Source organism: Papio anubis, chromosome 9 (assembly GCF_008728515.1).
Source record: "Papio anubis isolate 15944 chromosome 9, Panubis1.0, whole genome shotgun sequence".
Lineage (NCBI taxonomy): Eukaryota > Metazoa > Chordata > Mammalia > Primates > Cercopithecidae > Papio > Papio anubis.
In genome coordinates this window covers 88,851,890-88,872,068 of record NC_044984.1, presented here as the reverse complement: position 1 = coordinate 88,872,068, position 20,179 = coordinate 88,851,890, and the positions used below count along the sequence as shown (strand labels likewise).

General features: G+C 38.3%; 1 protein-coding gene across 9 annotated transcripts in view; it reads left to right on the top strand.

Moving 5' to 3' along the window:
* CEP83 (centrosomal protein 83) overlaps window positions 1–20,179 on the top strand; it is a 146,846-nt gene that overhangs the window by 20,089 nt on the left and 106,578 nt on the right. For 4 of the 9 annotated variants that reach the window (XM_017946117.3, XM_021922782.2, XM_021922783.2 and 1 more), the window contains one exon: window positions 3,680–3,732. The exons of 4 other annotated variants lie outside the window; for them this stretch is intronic. The gene's annotated coding sequence lies outside the window, so the exon portion shown is untranslated. Of the gene's footprint in view, window positions 1–3,679; window positions 3,733–18,869; window positions 18,964–20,179 lie in introns of all 9 variants that reach the window. One more of the 9 variants, XM_021922784.2, reaches the window with a different exon arrangement.

Genomic DNA, 20,179 nt, shown 5'->3' with positions numbered 1-20,179 from the left:
AGCAGGTTTAAATTTCCATATATTTGTATAGTTTTGAAGGTTCCTTTGGATTTAATTTCTAATTTTATTCTGCTGTGGTCTTAGAGAATATTTGATATTTGATTTTCTTAAATTTGTTGAGAATTGTATTGTGGTCTGTCTTGGAGAATGTTCCATGTGTTGATGCAAAGAATATATTCTGCAATGGTTGGGTAGAATGTTCTGTAAATATCTGTTAAGTTCATTTGTTTTAGGGTTTAGTCTATTGTTTCTTTGTTGACTTTCTGTCTTAATGACCTGTCTAGTGCTGTTAGTGGAGTATTGAAGTCCTTCACTATTATTTTGTTGCCATCTATCTCATTTCTTAGGTCTAGTATTAAATGTTTTATAAATTTGGGAACTACAGTGTTAGGTGTATATGTTTTTGGGATTGTGATATTTTCCTGTTGGACTAATCCTTTTATCACTATATAATGTCCCTCTTTGTCTTTTTAAACTGTTGTTGCTTTAAAGTTTGTTTTGTCTGATACAAGAATAGCTATTCCTGCTCACCTTTGGTTTCCATTTGTGTGGAATATCTTTTTCCACCCCTTTACCTTATAAGTTTATATGAGTCCTTATGTATTAGGTGAGTCTCTTGAAGGCAGCAGATACTTGGTGGATTTTTATCCATTCTGTTTTTCTGCATCTTTTTTTTTTTTTTAATTGAGACAGAGCCTCACTCTGTCACCCAGGCTGGAGTACAATGACATGATCTTGGCTCACTGCAACGTCTGCTGCCCGGATTCAGGCGATTCTCATGCATCAACCTCCTGAGTAGCTGGGATTACAGGTGCCTGCCACCATGCCTGGCTAATTTTTTTGTATTTTTAGTAGAGACAGACTTTCACCATGTTGGCCCGGCTGGTCTTGAACTCCTGATCTCAGGTGATCTGCCCACTTCGGCCTCCCAGAGTGCTGGGATTACAGGTGTGAGCCACTGTGCTGGCCTCTGTATCTTTTCAGTGAAACATTTAGGCAATTTACATTCAACATCAGTATTGAGATGTGAGATACTGTTCTGTTCATCATACTAGTTGTTGCCTGATTACCTTTTTTTTGTTGTTGTTTACATTGTGTTATTGTTCTGTAGGTCCTGTAAGATTTATGCTTTAAGGAAGGTTCTATTTTGATGTTTTGAGGTTGTTTCAAAAGTCAGAACTCCTTTTAGCAGTTCTTGCAGTGCTGGCTTGGTGGTAGTGGTGAATTCTCTGAGCACTTGTTTGTCTGAAAAGGACTTTATTGCTCTTTCATTATGAAATTTAGTTTTGCTGGATACAGAATTATTGGTTGATAATTTTTTGTTTAAGGAGACTAAAGGTAGTACCCAATTCCTTCTAGCTTGTAGGGTTTCTGCTGAGAAATCTGCTGTTAATCTATTAGGTTTTCCTTTGTAGGTTACCTGATGCTTTTGCCTCACAGCTGTTAAGATTCTTTCCTTTGTCGTGACTTTAGATAACCTGATGACTGTGTGCCTTGGTGTTGATCTTTTTGTGATAAATTTCCTGGGTGTTCTTTGAGCTTCGTGTGTGTGTGTGTGTGTGTGTGTGTGTGTGTGTGTCGTGTGTGTGTTTTAGACCAAGTCTCACTCTGTCGCCCAGGCTGGAGTGCAGTGGCGCCATCTTGGCTCCTTGCAGCCTCTGCCTTCCAGGTTCAGGCGATTGTCCTACCTCAGCCTCCTGAATAGCTGGGACTACAGGCACACGCCACCATGCCTGGCTAATATATATATATATTTTTGTTTAGTCGAGGTTTCACCGTGTTGGCCAGGCTGGTGTCAAACTCCTGACCTTGAGTGATCCTCCCACCTTGGCCTCCCAAAGTGCTGGATTACAGGCATGAGCCACCACATCTGGCCAGGCTGCTTGTATTTGGATGTCTAGATCTCTATCAAAACCGGGGACATTTTCCTCAATTATTCCCTCAAATAGTTTTCTAAACTTTTAGATTTCTCTTCTTCCTTAGGGACAGCAGTTATTCTTATGTTGGGTCTTTTAACATCCCAAGTTTCATGGAGGCTTTATTCATTTTTTAAAATAATTTTTTCTTTTTTTTTCTTTTTCTTTCTTTGTTTCTTCCTTTTTCTTTTTCTTTTTTTTTTTTTTTTTTTTTTTTTTTTTTTTTTTTTTTTTTTTTTTTTTTTTTTTTTTTTTTTTTTGCGATGGAGTCTCTCTGTTGCCCAGGCTGGAGTGCAGTGGCACGATCTTGGCTCACTGCAACCTCCTTCTCCCAGGTTTAAGTGATTCTCCTGCCTCAGCCCCTTGAGTAACTGGACTACAGGTGTGTGCCACCATGCCTGGCTAATTTTTTGTATTTTTAGTGGAGATGGGATTTCACCGTGTTAGGCAGGATGGTCTTGATCTCCTGACCTTGTGGTCCACCTGCCTTGGCCTCCTGAGGTGTTGGGATTATAGGCTGAGCCACTGCACCCAGCTAAAATTATTTTTTCGTTGTCTTTGTCAGATTGGGTTAATTTGAGGGCCCTGTCTTTGAGCTCTAAAGTTCTTTCTTCTACTTGTTTAATTCTGTTGTTGGAACTTTCCAGTGTATTTTGTGTTTCTCTAAGTGTGTATTTAATTTCCAGAAGTTGTGGTTGTCTTGTTTTTATGATGCATATTTCTCTGGAGACTTTTTCATCCATATCCTGTTTTTTATTTTATTTTTATTTTATTTTTTTATTTGTTCAAGTTGGTTTTCACTTTTCTCTGGTGCCCCCTTGAGTAGCTTAATAATCAGCCTTCCAAATTCTTTATCTGGCAATTCAGAGATTTGTTCTTGGTTTGGATCCATTGCTGGAGAGCTAGTGTGATCTTTTTGTTGTCAAACTTTGTTTTGTCATATTACTAAAATTACTTTTCTAGTTCCTTTTCATTTGTATGTTTTAGTGGAAAGATCTGGAACTGAAGGACTGCTGTTCACATTTTTTTTTTTTTTGTCCCACGAGGTGATTCCTTGATGTGGAGTCACCCCTTTCCCCTAGGGATGGGGCTTCCTAAGAGCCAGACTGAGGTGATTGTTATTACCGTTCTGGGTCTAGCCACCCAGCAGGGTTACTGGGCTCCAGGCTGATGCTAGCGAATGTCTGCAAGTTGTCTTGTGATACAATCTGTCTCAGGTCTCCCAACTGTGGATACTGGCACCTGCTCCAGTGGAGGTGGCAGGGGAGTGAATGCTGGTTAGGCTAGCAGTTGAAGTTGTCATGTGGACAGACTCAGGACCTATGAGTGTTGCAGGCAGTGGAATTAGCTGTTGTTTTCTCTTTTGGAACAGAGTTGTTCTGTTATGAGTTGCTGTAATGGCTTGAGTCGGTTGGCCTCCAGTCAGGAGGTGGCACTTTCAAGAGAGCAGCAGCTGCAGTAGTAGAAGGGGGTATAATCTTGCCCTACGTTGGCAGGATAAGTACTGAGGTTTCTCAGACGATGGACAGGCCCATAGAGCTCCGGAGAGTTCATGTCTTTTGTCTTTGGAGTTTTTTGGCTGTCTTGTGGCATTTGCATCAGTAAGCTGCTTTTTTCAAAGCGTCTGTCTCTCTGTTTTTTTGTGGACAGTCATGCAGAAGTATCATTAGAGGACAAATGGATGTGCTCTAGCAGTAATAAACTGGGGGAAACTTAGTAAGTCCCATTTGTTCAGATTCCTCTTTGTGTCTTCTTTCCTACAGGTATAGGGAGGATCCCTCTGGATTGAGGATCTTATGACCTACTTTAGAGGAAGGTGAGATAAACCTTCTTGCTTCTGCTTTTTTCTCAAATGCCAAGGTGCCATATTTTGGGTAAATTCAAAATATGTCTTAAATCCCATCTTTGCGCTTCTGTTGTAGAAAGAACATGTGAGTAGAGGGGGATTTATAAGCGGAGAGAGGTTAGGAACTAGGGTGCAAATTTCAGTATCATTCAGATCAAGTAATAAATGAAGCTTTGAGAGGTGCAGCTTGACGTTTCTTACGAGATGGGATAAGGGACTAGAGAATAAGGAAGAGTATTTAATAATTTCAGTTCAAGTGAAGGGACTAGTATAATGCTTTATACAGGTTGAGGATCCCTAATCCCACAATCCAGAATGCTGTAAAATCTGAAACTTTTTGAGCACCAACATGACACCATGTGGAAAATTTCAAACCTGACCTCGTATGATGGGTTGCAGTCAAAATGCAGGCGTACAACATACAGTTTATTAAGCATCCTCAAGGGAAAAATAAAATTACCTTCAGGCTATGTGTGTGTATAAGGTATATATGGAACATAAATGAATTTTATGTTTAGACTTGCATCTCATCCCCAAGATACTCATTATGTATATGCAAATATTCTAAAATCTGAAAAAATTCAAAATCTGAAATCCTTCTGGTCCCAGGCATTTTGCATAAGGGATATTCAACTTGTGTTTACAGTTTGTAAAGTGCTTTTGCCTACCTAATGTTGTGACATTTTTAAGAGTTTGATTTCTCAACCTTAATTTTTCAAATGTATTATTATACTTGTACAAATTATCTCATTACTATGGTTTCGAGCTTTCCTATTTTCTAAGCCAGTTTTCTTGCGTCTCTGCTGTAAAAAATATTTTCTAAGATAATTTGTATAATTTGAAAAGTCTTACCACAAGGTGTCATTGTAACCTGTAAAAAGAATTTCCATGTGAACATTTGTGGTATCAGTTGTACAATTTTTACATTTTTTGTGTGTTTAAACATTTTTTTTCATATCTGTTCCTTATTTTTTAGTTGTAACCTAATATATTGTGTATCTCTTATATTAAAGAAAAAAATAAAATAGCTCATGTTCTTGAGTTCTCATATTTTTTCACAAACATATGCTTTCCACCCACAAATTCTTTTAGAGTGTGTTGCTATAGAGATGATTTGTTTGAAGGAAAGAATGAGGAGGAGTAGCAGCAGGTGGACATTTAAGGAACAAAATCCTCATTTTATGTCTTTGTTCCTGACAGAGCCAGCTTTAGAGTTTGCCCCTCTGCTTTTGAAATCCCTATGGAAGAAAGGTGGATATTCTGAGTGTTTTACAGTGATGGTTTTTGCAGTTTACTAAGATTGATTTGCCAAAGATCAGTGTACAGGATTCCTCATTCTTATGTAGGATTAGCGCATGAAGTAATTGTAATCTTTGAAACAGCCTTTCTTCCATTTTAACTGGATTCCATTTTAGTGTTCTTTGCTTTCCTATCTTGGTTTCCTGATTGACCTTTTAACTAGTGACATTAAAATACTTTTTGCTGGGGGATGGGTATAGGTATCTAATTATTAACTCCTGCTCTTACTGCCCCCAAGTTAATTTTTCCCTCTCCTCTCCTCTCCTCTCCCCTCCTCTCCTCTCCCCTCCCCTCCTCTCCTCTCCCCTCCCCTCCCCTCCCCCCTCTCCCCTCTCTCCTCTCTCTTCTCTTCTCCTTTCGTTTCCTTTCCTTTCGGGACAGGGTCTCACCATGTCACCCAGGCTGGAGTGCAGTGGTGCGATCTCGGCTCACTGCAGCCTCGACCCTCCTGGGCTCAAGCGATCCTCCCACTTCAGCCTCCTGAGTAGCTGGGACCATAGGTGCATGCTACCTTACCTGGCTAATTTTAGTATTTTTCATAGAGACAGGCTTTCACCATGTTGCCCAAGCTGTTCTTGAACTCCTGAGCTCAAACCATCTGCCTGCCTTGACCTCCTAAAGTGCTAGGATTATAGGTGTGAGCCACTGTGCCTGGCTTCAAATTAATTTTCAAGATTATTGACTACCTGCTGCTACTGTCTTAGTTAAGGCCCTCATTATTGCTTTCCTGGACCTTTGATCTCCTTTTTCTCTTTCTTCTATTCCTCCTCCTCGAATCTGTCCTCCACAAATAAACCACTTATTTTTCTGAAATGTAAATGTGAGTCTACTCTATAATGTCTTCTATCCATCTAAGTTTAAAGTCTTTCATTGGCTCTCCAAGACCATGGGATAAACTCCAGTCTTCTGCATGTGGCCTTCAAGGCCCTACCTTACCTCCCCAGGGTGTTCTCTCCCTTGCCCTCCACCCCTAATGTTCTTCTCCTTAATCGCCAAGACTTTGTACTTGATATTTCTTCCTTGCATCCCTTTCTTAATTTTAGCTGCTTCTTTGTGAAGTTTCCCCTGGCAACTTCACTAGCAGAACTAGGGTTCTCTCCCTTGTCCATTCATACTACTGGTAAATATTTTATAATATTTTTATAATTTTTTGGAAGTTCCTCTTTTTTTAAACTGGCATATAATTTACATATTTATGGGGTACATGTGTATTTGTTACATGCATAGAATGTGTAATGATCAAGTCAGGGTACTTGGGGTATACATCACCTTGAATGTTTACCATTTCTATGTGTTGGGAATATTTCAAGTCCTCTCTTGTAGCTACTTTGAAATATATATGATTCAAATTAATTATTAACTGTATTCTGCTGTGCAACATTAGAACTTGTATTGTTTATCTAACTGGATATCTGTATTCATTAACCAAACTTCCTTTATCCCACCTTCCCCCACACACATACTTCCTGGCCTTTTATATCATTTTATTCTCTACCTCCATGAGATCAACTTTTTTTTTAAGCTCCCACATGAGTTAGAACATGTGGTATTTGTCTTTTTTTGCCTGGCTTATTTCACTTATTGTAATGACCTCCAGCTTTATCCATATTGCTACAAATGACATGATTTCATTCTTTCTCATAGCTGAGTAGTATTTCACCATGTATATATACCACATTTAAAAAAATCAGTTCAGGCCAGGTGCGGTGGCTCATGCCTATAATCCCAGCACTTTGGGAGGCCAAGGTGGGCAGATCACGAGGCCAGGACATTGAGACTGTCCTGGCTAACACGGTGAAACCTTGTCTTTACTAAAAATACAAAAAAAAAAATTAGCCCAGCATCGTGGCAGGTGCCTGTAGTCCCAGCTACTTGGGAGGCTGAGGCAAGAGAATGGTGTGAACCCGGGAGGCAGAGCTTGCAGTGAACCAAGTTTGCGCCACTGCACTCCAGCACTCTAGCCTGGGCGACAGAGCGAGACTCTGTATCAAAAAAAAAAAAAAAAAATTCAGTTTATCCATTAATGTACACTTAAGTTGATTCTGTATCTTTGCTGTTGTGAATAGTGCTGCAATAACCATGTAAGTCCAGGTATCTCTTTGACATGCTGATATCTTTTCCTTTGAATAAATACCCCATTGTGGGATTACTAGATTGTATGCTAGTTCTATTTTTAGTTTTTTGAGAAATCTTCATGCTGTTTTTCATAGTAGCTGTACTAATTTACATTCCTACCAGCAGCAAGTGTTCCCTTTTTCTCCACATCCTTGCCAGCATCTGTTGTTACTACTTTTTTTTATAATAACCATTCTAATTGGGATAAGATGATATGTTACTGTGGTTTTGATTTGCATTTCCCTGGTAATTAGTGATGTTGAGCATTTTTTCATGTACCCATTGGTCGTTTGTATGTCTTCTTTTGAGAAATGTTTATTTGTGGCCTTTGCCCACGTTTTAATGAGACTTTTTTGTTTTTGTTTTTTTTCTGTTAAGTTTTGACTTCCTTGTGTATTCTAGGTATTAGTCCCTTGTCAGATGAATGGTTTGCAAATATTTTCTCCCATTCAATGGGTTTTTTCCTTCTCTCTGTTGGTTGTTTCCTTTGCTGTGTTGAAGCTTTTTAGTTTAATATAGTCCCATTTGTCTATTTTTGTTCTTGTTTTCTGTGCTTTTGAAGTGTTAGCCATAATATCTTTGCTGAGACCAATGTCCTGAAGTGTTTTCCCTATGTTTTCTTCTAGTAATTTTATAGTCTTGGGTCTTATGTTTGCGTCTTTGATCCATCTTGAGTTGATTTTTGTACATATGAGAGGTAGGGATTCAATTTAATTTTTCTGCATACGGATATTCAGTTTTCCCAGCACCATTTATTGAAGGGGACGTTCTTTTCCAAATGTATGTTCTTGGTGCCATTGTCAAAACTATTGGCTATTCGTGGATTTCTTTTTGGGTGTAATAATATTTCCTTTGTATATCTGGGTGCTCTTGTGTTGGGTGCATATATGTTTAGAATTGTTATCCTCTTGCTGAATTGATCCTTTTACTATTACATCATGACTTTTGTCTCTTTTTACTGTTTTTGACTTAAAGCCTATTTTAACAGATATATGTATAGCTACTCCTGCTCCTGCTCCCGCTCCCTTTTAGTTTCTGTTTGCATAGAATGTCTTTTCCCATCCCTTTACTTTCAGTCTGTGTGTTTTTATAGGTTAGATGAATTTCTTTTAAGTAGTATATAGTTGGGTCCTGTTTTGTTCTATTTTAATTTTAAATATCTATTCAGCTAGTCTGTTTCTTTTCAGTGGAATGACGTTTAATCCATTTACATTCAAGGTTGTTATGGATATGTAGGGGCTTGTTTCTGTCATTTTTTAAATTGATTTCTAATTGTCCTTTGTTCTTATTTATTATTATTGTTTGATGGCATTCTGTAGTGGTAACATTTGAGTCTTTTCCTTGCTTGTGTGTTTGCTCTACTAGTGGATTTTATATTTTTATATATTTTCCAGGTGTAAGACTCCCTTAAACATTTCTCATAGGGCTGATCTAGTGGTGATGAATTCCCTCAGCTTTTGCTTGACTGAGAAAGATTTTATTTCTCCTTCATTTGTGATAACTTTTCTGGGTATAGTATCCTTGGCTGAGAGTTTTGGGTTTTTTCCCCAGCACTTTGAATATGTCGTCCCATTGTCTCCTGGCCTGTAAGGTTTTTGTTGAGAAATCTGCCATTAGTCTCATGGGGATTCCTTTATAAGTAACTGGACACTTTCTTTTGCTGTTTTTAGAATTCTCTTTTTGTCTTTGATTTTTGACAGTTTACTATAATGTGCTTTGTGGAAGACCTTTCTGTATTGTATTTGTTTGGGAATCTTTGAGCCTCTTGTGTCTGGATGTTTAAATCCCTTGCTAGACTTGGGAAGTTTTTATCTGTTATTTCATTAAGCAGGTTTTCTATGCATTTTATTTTCTCTTTGCCTTCTGAGACTCTGAAAATGAGAGTATTTAGTTGCCTTATGCTGCCCATGTGTCACAAAGGCTTTACTCATTGTTTTTTATTCTTCTTTATCTTTTGTCTGATTGGGTTATTTGAAAGACCTATCTTCAGGTTCTGAGGTTCTTTCTTCTGCTTGATCTAGTCTGTTGTTGAAGTTCTCAAGTGTATTTTGTATTTCACTCAGTGAATTCTTCAGATCCAGAATTTGATTCTTTTTTTTTTTAATGATACCTATCTTTTTCATAAATTTCTCATTCATATTCTAGGAATTGTTTTTCTGATTTCTTTATGTTATTTTTCAGTATTCTCTTGTATCTCACTGAGCTTCTTTAAAATCAATATTTTAAATTCTTTTTCCAGAATTTTGTGAATTTCTTTTTGATTGGGATTTGTTGCCGGAGAATTACTGTGTTCCTTTGGAGGTATGATATTTTCTTGCTGTGATGTTAGTAGCTGGGTGGGTGAGCCCAATCTCAGGTTCCTGGGAAGAGTCCTTAGTTCCCAATGGTGGCTGAGTTGTGTGATCTCCAGGCCTCTGGATCGTGTGCTCTGGCATGGGGGGTGGGCAAGGCCAGGTAGGCTTGTCTTTAGACTCCCTAGTGGTGCCTGTAGGTGCTGGCTGTGTTAGGAAGGGGTGGGGTGATCCTTAGGCCCTCAGTGCAATGTTCATGTTGTGGGAGGCAGTGCCTGTGCTGCAGCCCTACTGCTGGGGAGGGTAGAGTTGCTTTCAGTGATACCAGCTATATGCAGGCAAGTATTAGAAACATGCATTTCACTTGCATTTTAGTCCTGGTGGTGGCAGACCCTACTTGGCTTGTGTTTCAGCCCTGGCATTGCAGCCTGTGTTTCACTCACATTTTAGTCCTGGTGGTGGCAGCTCATGCTTGGCTTGTGCTTTAGACTGGGCAGTGGAAGTTCATGCTTTGCTTATTCCTTAGCCCTGTTAGCACAGTGATGGCAGCTGTGGGTGAGGGACTCTGGGCACGTGAAAATAAGTGGTGGCTCCACTGCTGGAAGCAGTGGGTGGGGTTGGAGCCAGAGGCATGCACTTTGGCCCCAGCATCAGGAACCAGGCATGGTGGTTGCTGTGGGCTGGGTATGTCAGCGGGACTCCAGGGATGTGAAGAGACAGGTGCTGTTAAGCCCAAGCGCAAGGTGCAGTCTGTTGGGACTAGGTTCTCAAAACGGTGTCTTACTATAGCTGCTTGGGACCGGGATGGGGAGTAGGGAGGTAGTGTGCCCCAGCCTGTGCTCCCTCTCTGGAACAGTGCTGTTGTGCAGTTTTCATGCAGCTCCCTATGTTAGTTTCAGGGCCTGTGAGGGTCCAGGGCCTCTACTGTGGCTAGGATTGCAGGTGTCCATGGTGGGAATGTGGACCCCTGGGCATCTCTCATTTACCCTTTCCCCAGACTGGGGAGTCTCTCCAGGCTCTTAGCTGATCTCGGATAAGCAGACTGACTCACTTCTCTCTCCTTCCTTGATTTAGGTGTTTCCTGTCGCCTCTTTGTTGAATTCCTTAATGTTTTACGATTTAAAAACTTTCTGAATTTATGACTTTGAATAGGTAATATGTGCACATGGTAAAAAAATTTTTAGTCCAAAAAGTTTAAATAGTCCATTTTCTCTCATCCTTATTCAGTCAGCAATTGTTGGTTAACGAGTATATTCTGCTGACCATTGTAAACTCCTTGAGGACAAGGGTTTTCTTTTATTTATTTCTGTATTCCTGTATCCAACAAAATGTCTAGCATATTAAAAGTACTTAGAAAATATCCATGGAGTATTCTGAATATAGGCAGGTTCTTCTTTCCTGATGAGAAGTGTGCTTGACTTGATGGTCTATTTAATTTTTTATCTCTCAAAACCCTTTTACTATAAGTAGACCATTCAGTAAATATGGTATAGCAGTCACTTAATCATATTGGTTGTTTAATCAGTTTTTAGAAGTATATGGTTTTAACATTAACCTGCGTGTCTTGAGGATGGCTTTTACTTATCTCCTTTTTCTGGCTGTGAAAAATTTTATACTTGCTTTGTGACAGATTCGAAATAATAAAGAGAATGTGTCAACTGCAGTAAAAATATCAGTTAAATTCAGTTTTAAGTATCAATTTCTCTTTAACTTTTCAGACCAAGGCATAAATCTCATGGAAATAAAATTAAATCAGGATTTATTTAAAAAACAATTTTCAGGATATGTTGTTGCATCCGTAGACCATCTTTATTGTGTATTGGCAGCCATATTATGGGTAGCCTTTTCTATTTCAGAAGAAAGGTGGGACTGTGAGCAAAGAAGAATGTACAACTGAGACAGAGGTGCTGAGTGCTCATAAATCTTCTCAAAGTCCTCATGTTATTATAACAGACCTTACATTAAGAAATGTTAAAATGAATTCGGACAAGAATCATCTTTGCCTTTCAGATCACAACTTTCAGAGACTTTGGTAATTTACACTAAGCATTTGAGGTTGACTCATTACTATGTCCTGCTTTCTAGAATTCTTTTGTGTGAATTAAGCTGTGCAGAGGCAGACAGCACAATCGTAAAAATAGAGTAACATTTTAATTTAGAGTGCTTGGTGGTTGATTGCTAACCACTCGAATACATATCTTCTTCCTTTTCTCTTTCCTTGCTCTCCGTTGTTTCTTTCTAAATCACAGTTACAGAGCCTGGCACCTTACCAGGGCTTTGAAGGGTCTGCTCCCAGCTGCACTTCAGGTTCTGGCAGGGTGTCAAGTTGTGACATTTTTTTTGTACGCAAGACATCCTGGATGGCTATCCAAAGGCTGTTTGGGTGACTAGTGCAGGATTATCTCTGGATTTTGAAGAAATTCATTTCGAATGTTTTGTTTGTAAGTAAAGTAAATGCCTGGTATAGGTCCTCCCTAGACTTTTAATGTTGTTTTTAAAAAACATCATTCACTTTGAGGGCATGTAGTATTTAAAGCATTGTTTTGAAATGTTCAAAGGCATAGCATGTGCTTTTAATGGAATGTGTTTTGGAAGCTTTCCATGAGTATCAGCAGCTGTGCTTTTTGAATATTTTGAATTACCATACTTTGGGGCAGACATTGTACTACTCACTGCTTAAAAAATACAGTGCCTATGCAAAATAAAATGTCATATGGAGGTCTGTAAAGCTGGGACTAGTCAAAAGAAGTGGCAGGAAGGACACATGGATGTGATTATGTATTTGTAATGGTTGCAAAGAGAAGATGAAGAATTTGGAAAAAGGTTGTACTAGTCTTTTAAAAACTGCCTTTCACTGAGACTAGCCCAGCAAGTACTCACTGATTAACAGGCTGATTGAGATAATGTTTCACTTTTTTTCCCTTATTTCTGTTTGAACTTTGTACTTTACTTTAAAAAATTTTCAATATGAATTTTTGTATTTAGTAAACTCTGTACAGTAGGAGACGTTTTATTGTGTATTTCAGGCATCTAATGCATGTGTAAGTGTCTTGCAAGTAATTGATAGCTGTGTGTTGACTGATCGAAATCAGAGAAGTCTAACCATGGTAGGAATTTAAAATTGTGTTAGAAATTTTGAGTTTGATAAATTTTATTATAAGTAAATATTAATACAAGAGAAAGCCATTGTATTAGTTACTTGTGGCTGCTGTTACAAATTACCATATAATAGGTATCTCAAAACAACAACAAAATTATTCTTTCAAAGTTTTAGAGATTAGAAGTCAGAAATCAAGTTGTTGGCCAAGCCACGTTCCCTCTGGTCTCTGGGGCAGAATCCTTTCTTTGCCTTTTCCAGCTTTTTGTGGCTGTAGGTTTTGCTTGGCTTATGGCTATATCTTTCCAGTCTCTGTCTCCGTGATCACATTGTCTCTTTGGTCTCAAAACTCCCTCTCCTTCTCTCTTAGAAGGTTACATGTGATTGTTTTGGGCCCACTTACATAATCCAGCATAAGCCCCTCCTCTTAAGATCCATAATTTAATCACCCCCACCCCTTTTTAAAAACTATGTAAGGTAATATTCATAGCATCCAAAGATTAGGAAATGACATATTTTGAGGGGCTAGCATTCAGGCCACTATTGTTTGGAAGACTGTTTCTGAATTTGAGAAGAAAAGTAAATTGAGCACATTATTTGTTCATTTGCTATTTTTGAGCTCTTAATATGTGCCTGTGGTTGTTTAGGTGCTGGGGTTATGAACATGAGTAAGACGTGTTTCTTGTCATGGACAAAGTTACATTCCATGTGTTATGTATACTAAAATGCAAGATAAAACACGGAATAATGAACTATATATGTTTGGTAGGGTCTTTACTTCATGGAGGAAGTAATGCATTCCTGAGCTGGGTTTTGAAGGCTGAATAGGAATTCACTAGATCAGAGTACAAAGAGATGGAAAAAGCCTTCTGAGCAAGGAAGTTAGCATTTACAAAGTCATGGAGGTAGAAAACAGCAGTATATGCTCAGGAAGCTAATGGTAATTAGTGCAATGAGACAAATTTTAGATTTGTTTTGTTTTCTTTTTTTTTTTTTGAGATGAAGTCTTGCTCTGTTGCCCAGGCTGGAGTGCAGTGGTGTGATCTTGTTTCACCGCAAGTTCCACTTCCCGGGTTCACGCCATTCTCCTGCCTGAGCCTCCCGAGTAGCCGGGGCTACAGGCGACTGCCACCAGGCCTGGCTAATTTTTTTTTTTTTTTTTGTATTTTTAGTAGAGACAGGTTTTCACCATGTTAGCCAGGATGGTCTCAATGTCCTGACCTTGTGATCCACCTGCCTCGGCCTCCCAAAGTGCTGGGATTACAGGTGTGAGCCACCACACTGGTCTGTTTTCATTTTAATATACATATTAGCTATTAAAATCTCCCATTTTGCTGGCTACGAAGTAAATATTCTTTGCTGTGATGGTTCTTAAAGCAAAAATCTTTTCAAAGATTAAGAAGATCTGTGAACAGCCTTTAAATACATGTAAAAGTGCTTCAGGAAAATGTAAATTAAAATCACAAGGCGATACCACTTTATGCCTCCTAGAATGGCTACAATTAAAAGGACTCACAACACCATGTTATTAACCCACACAACATGTGGATTTGGTTGCTTGGCGGCTATCATCAACTTGGTGCTCACAACCAAGGAGGATTTAGCATGAGGATTTTATTACTTGCAACAAGTAAGGAGAACGTGGGGATAGTTCCCAAAGCAGGGGCCCGAGTCAGGTTTTATAAGTGTAGGATAACAAGGCGTGATCTGATTGGATCTTGCAATGAGGTGGTGCTGGAGGCATGATCTGACAGGATCCCACCATGGGATGATGCCAGAGCTTGATCTGATTGGATCCTGGATCCTGCTGTGCAGTGTCTGCTTCTTAATTCAGTCCCCATTCCTTGGTCCAAGCACTTAGGTTCCTCCTGAGATTGCAGTCTTGGCTCATCTTGGCATGCTCAGGTTATGTGAGCTGAGGGTCCATGGCAACTGAAAAATAACTCACAATTTGTTACATAAAAGTTGAACCAGATTGATCTGGTGCAGCTACAAGGTATTGGGAAAAATGTGGAGCAAACAGAATTCTCAATATGTTGGCCGGGCATGGTGCCTCACACCTGTAATCCCAGCACTTTGGGAGGCTGAGATGGGCGGGTCACTTGATGTCAGGAATTCAAGACCAGCCTGACCAACATGGAGAAACCCCATCTCTACTAAAAATACAAAATCAGCCGGGTGTGCTGGCACATGCCTGTAATCCCAGCTGCTTGGGAGGCGGAGGCAGGAGAATCACTTGAACCCAGGAGACGGAGGCTGTGGTGAGCTGAGATCACACCATTGCACTCCAGCCTCGGCAACAAGAGCGAAACTCCATCTCAGAAAACAAAACAAAACAAAACAAAATTCTCATATGTTTTTGGTTGGAATAGAAAATGGTACAACCACGTTGGAAAAAGATTTGGCAGTTTCTTACACAAAGTTAAATATAAACCTGCTCCATGACCCAGCAATTCCATTCTTAAATGTTTACCACCACTCACCCCCAATCTGAAAATGTATCCACAGAAAGTCTTGTACAAGAATATTCATAGCAGCTGTATTCGTTGTAAGCAGAAACAACCAAATGCACATCAGCAGGAGAATGGATAAACAATATGTGGTATGTTTAAATGATGAAATGCTACTCAGCCTTAAAAAGGAACAAAGTACTGAGATACACAAAAACATAGGTGAATCTCACAGCCATTTGGGTGAAACAAGGCAAATACATGAGAGTACATACTGTATGATTTCACTTTAATATGTTCTGGAACTATGGTGAGAATAACCACAAAAGTGGTTGCCTCTTGTGGGTGGGGTGATTGGGAAGGCATATGAAGGAACTTTCTGGAGTGATGGGACTGTTTTATATCTTGATGAAATTGAGACTTTCTTGAGTTCTTTTGTGAACTCATGAAATTGTGTACATTCATGTGCTACATATAACCACATACACAACAGTGGTACCATAAGATTATAATGGAGCTAAAAAATTTCTATTGCCCCGTGATTTGTGTTACAATTGCTGTTGGAAATGGATATTCAGTGTTATGGAAATCAAAACTAAGACAAAGGATCTCTCGGCTAATTTATTTTCTGTGGAAAGGGTGCTGCTTGCTAGCAGTCGTGCCACGAGAGCACACATGAACAGAGGAGACAGAGTCATTTATAATCTAACGCGTCCACCCTATGGCTGTGTCCAATTTCCATTGGCTGGAACGGGACCTCACATTCTGTACTTGTCCTGATTGGCTAGCAACTTAGAACTTCCCAAAAGAGGCAAAGGTAGAGAACAAAGGAAAGGAGGAAGTAACTTGTGGAATGCTGAGAAAGGCCAAAACACCTCCAATTAAGGAAGAGGAACAGGCTACGAACTAATGCTTGCTTGGGCCTGTATAGGCATGCCAGGGCAAATATCTACGCTAAAAGGTGAGGGCTAAGAATACAAAATATATTGCTTTCTTTATTACGACTAGCAGATATTTAAGAATATTTGAATAAATTTTGCTTCTAAGAGAGGCTACTATTTATTCTCAATTAGACTGGAAGGAAAGTCCTTTTGAAGAGGAACCTCTACTTCGTTTTCTACAGTTGCCTCCAATATTTAGTGGAGTAACATGTTGTACAGGTTTGTAACCTACAAGCAATAGGCTATACCATATAGCTTAGGTGTATAATAGGCCATACCATCTAGGTTTGTGTAAGTACCGTATATTCTTTGATGTTCACACAACAATGAAATCACTTAACAATGAGTTTATCAGAACATATCCTTGTTAAGTGATGCATGGAGATAATATTTGTGCATTTCATTATATGTAAATTTTACTTAAAGGACTGTAAACAAGCACATGGATAAAAGAACTAGTAGAAGAAATTTTTAAAAAATGAATATTACATATCCATGTGGTAGCCTCACAACCATGAGGAGAATTAAGCCAACAGGATTTGTTGGAAGAACGATGAAAAGGACTACGGTCCTTGACATGATGCTGATCCCAATTTTTGAGTCACTCTCCCTTCTAAGTCCCTTTTTAAAAAATTGTGAATTATAAGGTTGGTTGCAGTGGCTCATTCCTGTAATCCCAGCATTTTAGCAGGCCAAGGTTGGAGGATGGCTTGAGTGTGGGAGTTCAAGCCCAGCCTGGGCAACAAAGCAGGACCTTGTCTCTACAAAATAAAAATAAAAATTAAAATAAAAAAAAATTGTAAAAAGCCAGGCTTAATGGCATGTACCTGTAGTCCCAGCTGCTTGGGAGACTGAGGTGACTTGAGCCTGGGAGATTGACAGTGTAGTAAGCTGTGATCGTGCCATTGCACTCCAGTATGGATTACAGAATGTCTCAAAAAAAATTATAAATTATAATATACATATAGAAAAGTACACAACAACGTATAGCTGAGTGATTTACAAAGCAAGTTACAAAGCAAACCTCCATGTATCTGCAGAACTCAAGAAGTAGAACATTACTAGCCTCATCAAGTAATATTTTCTTGACTTTAATGATAATTAATTCCTTTCTTTATGCATGCTTATCCCTAAGCATGTATCCCCTGTATACTATAGTGCTTTTTTAAATTTTTAAACTTTATATATTTGTAATAAGTTATATATTTGTAATAATTTAGTGTATATTCTTTTGTGTTTGGCTTCTTCTGGACAGTATGTCTGTAATATCCACCCTATGTATAGAGTATCTGTAGCAGGGGTGTCCAGTCTTTCGGCTTCCCTGGGCCACACTGGAAGAAGAATTATCTTGGGCCACACATAAAATACACTAACAGTAATGAAAGCTGATGAATGACAACAACAAAAAAAATGCAAAAAAATCTCTCATAAGGTTTTAAGAAAGTTTATGAATTTGTGTCGGGCTGCATTCAAAGCCATCATAGGCTGTAGGTGGCCTATGGGCTACAGGTTGGACAAGCTTGATCTATAGCTTATTTTTATTACAGTATAGTACTAGTTCCATTATACCACTGTTTGTTTCTTCAGCTATTGATGGTCATTGGATTTGTTTCTACGTTTCAGTTGTTAGGAATAATACTGCTATGGACAGTATCATATAAATCTTTTTTGTACCTGTATTTACCACATTTCAAGTGGATATATGCCAAGGAGAGGAACTACTGAGTCATAGTATATGTGTTTTTTTAACCTTAGTAGATAATGCTAGTTTTTTTCCAAAGTGAATATGCCAGTTTACACTACAACTTTGCATCCTCTCCTCTCCAGACTTATCGTCTTTTTGGTTTTCTCATTGAGATTTAAATATGAATAATTTTTACAAATTAGTAATTAAAAAGACAATTCAACAGAAAAAATTGGGCAAAAGATGCAAATGGATATTTTATAAAAGAAGATATCTAAATGGCCAGTAAACAAAGAAAGGTGCTTGGTCTCATTATTTATCTGGGAATCACCTTTTAGAGTTTAGACATACTATTTTTCCTGCCTTGAGTTACTGAATATTTTTTGCTATATTGTGGCAACTTTTTGCTTCTGCTTTTCACATTTCAGTCCAAATGGAATTAATTTTAGTGTGTAATATAAAGAAAGGCCCAAGTTTGTTTTTTTCTACAAGGTGATCTAGTTGTCCCAGTGGCGTTTATTGAAGACTCTCTTCTTCCAGTTCAGCAAAACTACCTTAGTTCTAAATTATCTTATATGGGTGGATCAGTTTATGGGCTGTATCCTGTTTTATTGGTCTCTTTGTCTATAATTAAGCCAACGGCATACCATACCATCTTAATTACTGTATATTTATACTAAGTATTGATATATAGTAAAGTCCTCCCATTTTTTTTTCTTTGAAATCTTTTGTATTTCCACATAAAGTTTTGAATCAGCATGTTAAGTTTCTCACACATAGAGACACACTCATTTGGATATTGATATTGTATCATCTGTAGATTGGGGAGAATTTGTCTCTTTAGAATGTTTTCTAATCCATATACCTGATCCATATCTCTATTAGGTCTTTTTTAGTTTCAGTAGCTAGCCACAGTTTTCCTATAGTAAATAGTTTGCACATCTTTTTACCTAGGCTTTTGGTATTTTTTAATGTTATTAAGAATGTCTTTAAAAATACTTTGTTAAAGAATATCACTATTGAAAAAATAAAAATATTTTGTTGCTGGCGTATAGAATGCAGTTAATTTTTGTATATTGCTCTATCTACCAATCTTGCTAACTTGCTTTTTCTAATTATTTTTCTGTGATTTTTTTTAGATTTTCTACATACACAATCAGAACATCTGTATATAAAGAATTTTTTTTTTTTTTTAGTTTTTATACCTTCTATTCCTTTGTTTTGTTCCAGTTCTTCAATACACTGTTGAATAAAAGTGGCAATAGTGGACTTTCTTGTTTTGATCACATTCTCAGAAAAAGATGTTTTAAGATTTTAAAATCAGGTATGGTGTTTTAACATACTCTTTTTATATGCACCTTTCATGAGACTGATGCACTTTGAAGTTTCTAGTTTGCTAGGTTTATTTTTCTTTTTTTACTGAGGTGAAATTAGTGTAGCATAACATTAACTATTTTAAAGTACATAATTTAGTGGCATTTATTACATTCACAACATTGTGTAACAACCACCACCGTCTAGTTCCAAAACATTTTACCGCATCAAAGAAAACCTTGTACCCATAAAGCAGTCAGTTCTCATTTCCCCATTCCCTTAGCCCCTGGCAATCATCAGTCTACCTTCTGTGTATTTGTCTGTTCTGGATATTTCATATAAATGGAATCATACTCCAAGAACAGGAATGGTAGGTATTTTATTTTACTTCTGACAGTCCCTGAGCTGCTTGTTTATTTTGTGTGTCTATTTTCTGTCTGTTGTTCAGGCTGAGTAATTTCTGTAGTTCTGTATTCCCAGTGTATTAATTCTTTTCCTTTCTATTTCTGCTGATGAGCTCATCTAATATTTTTATTTTGGTCATTGAATTTTTTTTTTTTTTTTTAAAAGACAGAGTCTCAGTCTGTCACCCAGGCTGGAGTGCAGTGGCACAATCTTGGCTCACTGCAGCCTCTGCCTCCCAGATTCAAGCAGTTCTCCTGCCTCAGCCTCCTGAGTAGCTGGACTACAGGCGCATGCGACACCGCCTGGCTAATTTTTGTATTTTTAGCAGAGACGGAGTTTCACTATGTTGGCCAGGCTGATCTCGAACTCCTGGCCTCAAGTGACCCACCTGCCTCAGCCTCCCAAAGTGCTGGAATTACAGCCTTGAGCCACCAGGCTTAGCTTGTATTTTTCAGTTTTAAAATTTCCACTTGGTTGTTCTTTTTACCTTCTTTTCTGAGGCTTGTATTTCTTTGCTGTGACCCTCTTTTCGTTTATTTCAAGCTTGTTTGTCATTGTTTGTTTAAGCATTTTTATCATCAGTGCTTTAAAGTCTTTGTCAGATAACCATAACATCTCTGTCATCATAGTGTTGGCTTGTTACCTTTTTTCATTCAGTTTGAAATCTTCATTCTTGATATGATCAGTGGATTTCTTTTCTTATATTTATGTATGTATGTATTTATTTATTTCTGAGATGGAGTCTCCCTCTGTCACCCAGGCGGGAGTGCTGTGGTGTGATCACAGCTCACTGCAACCTCTGCCTCCTGGGTTCAAGCGTT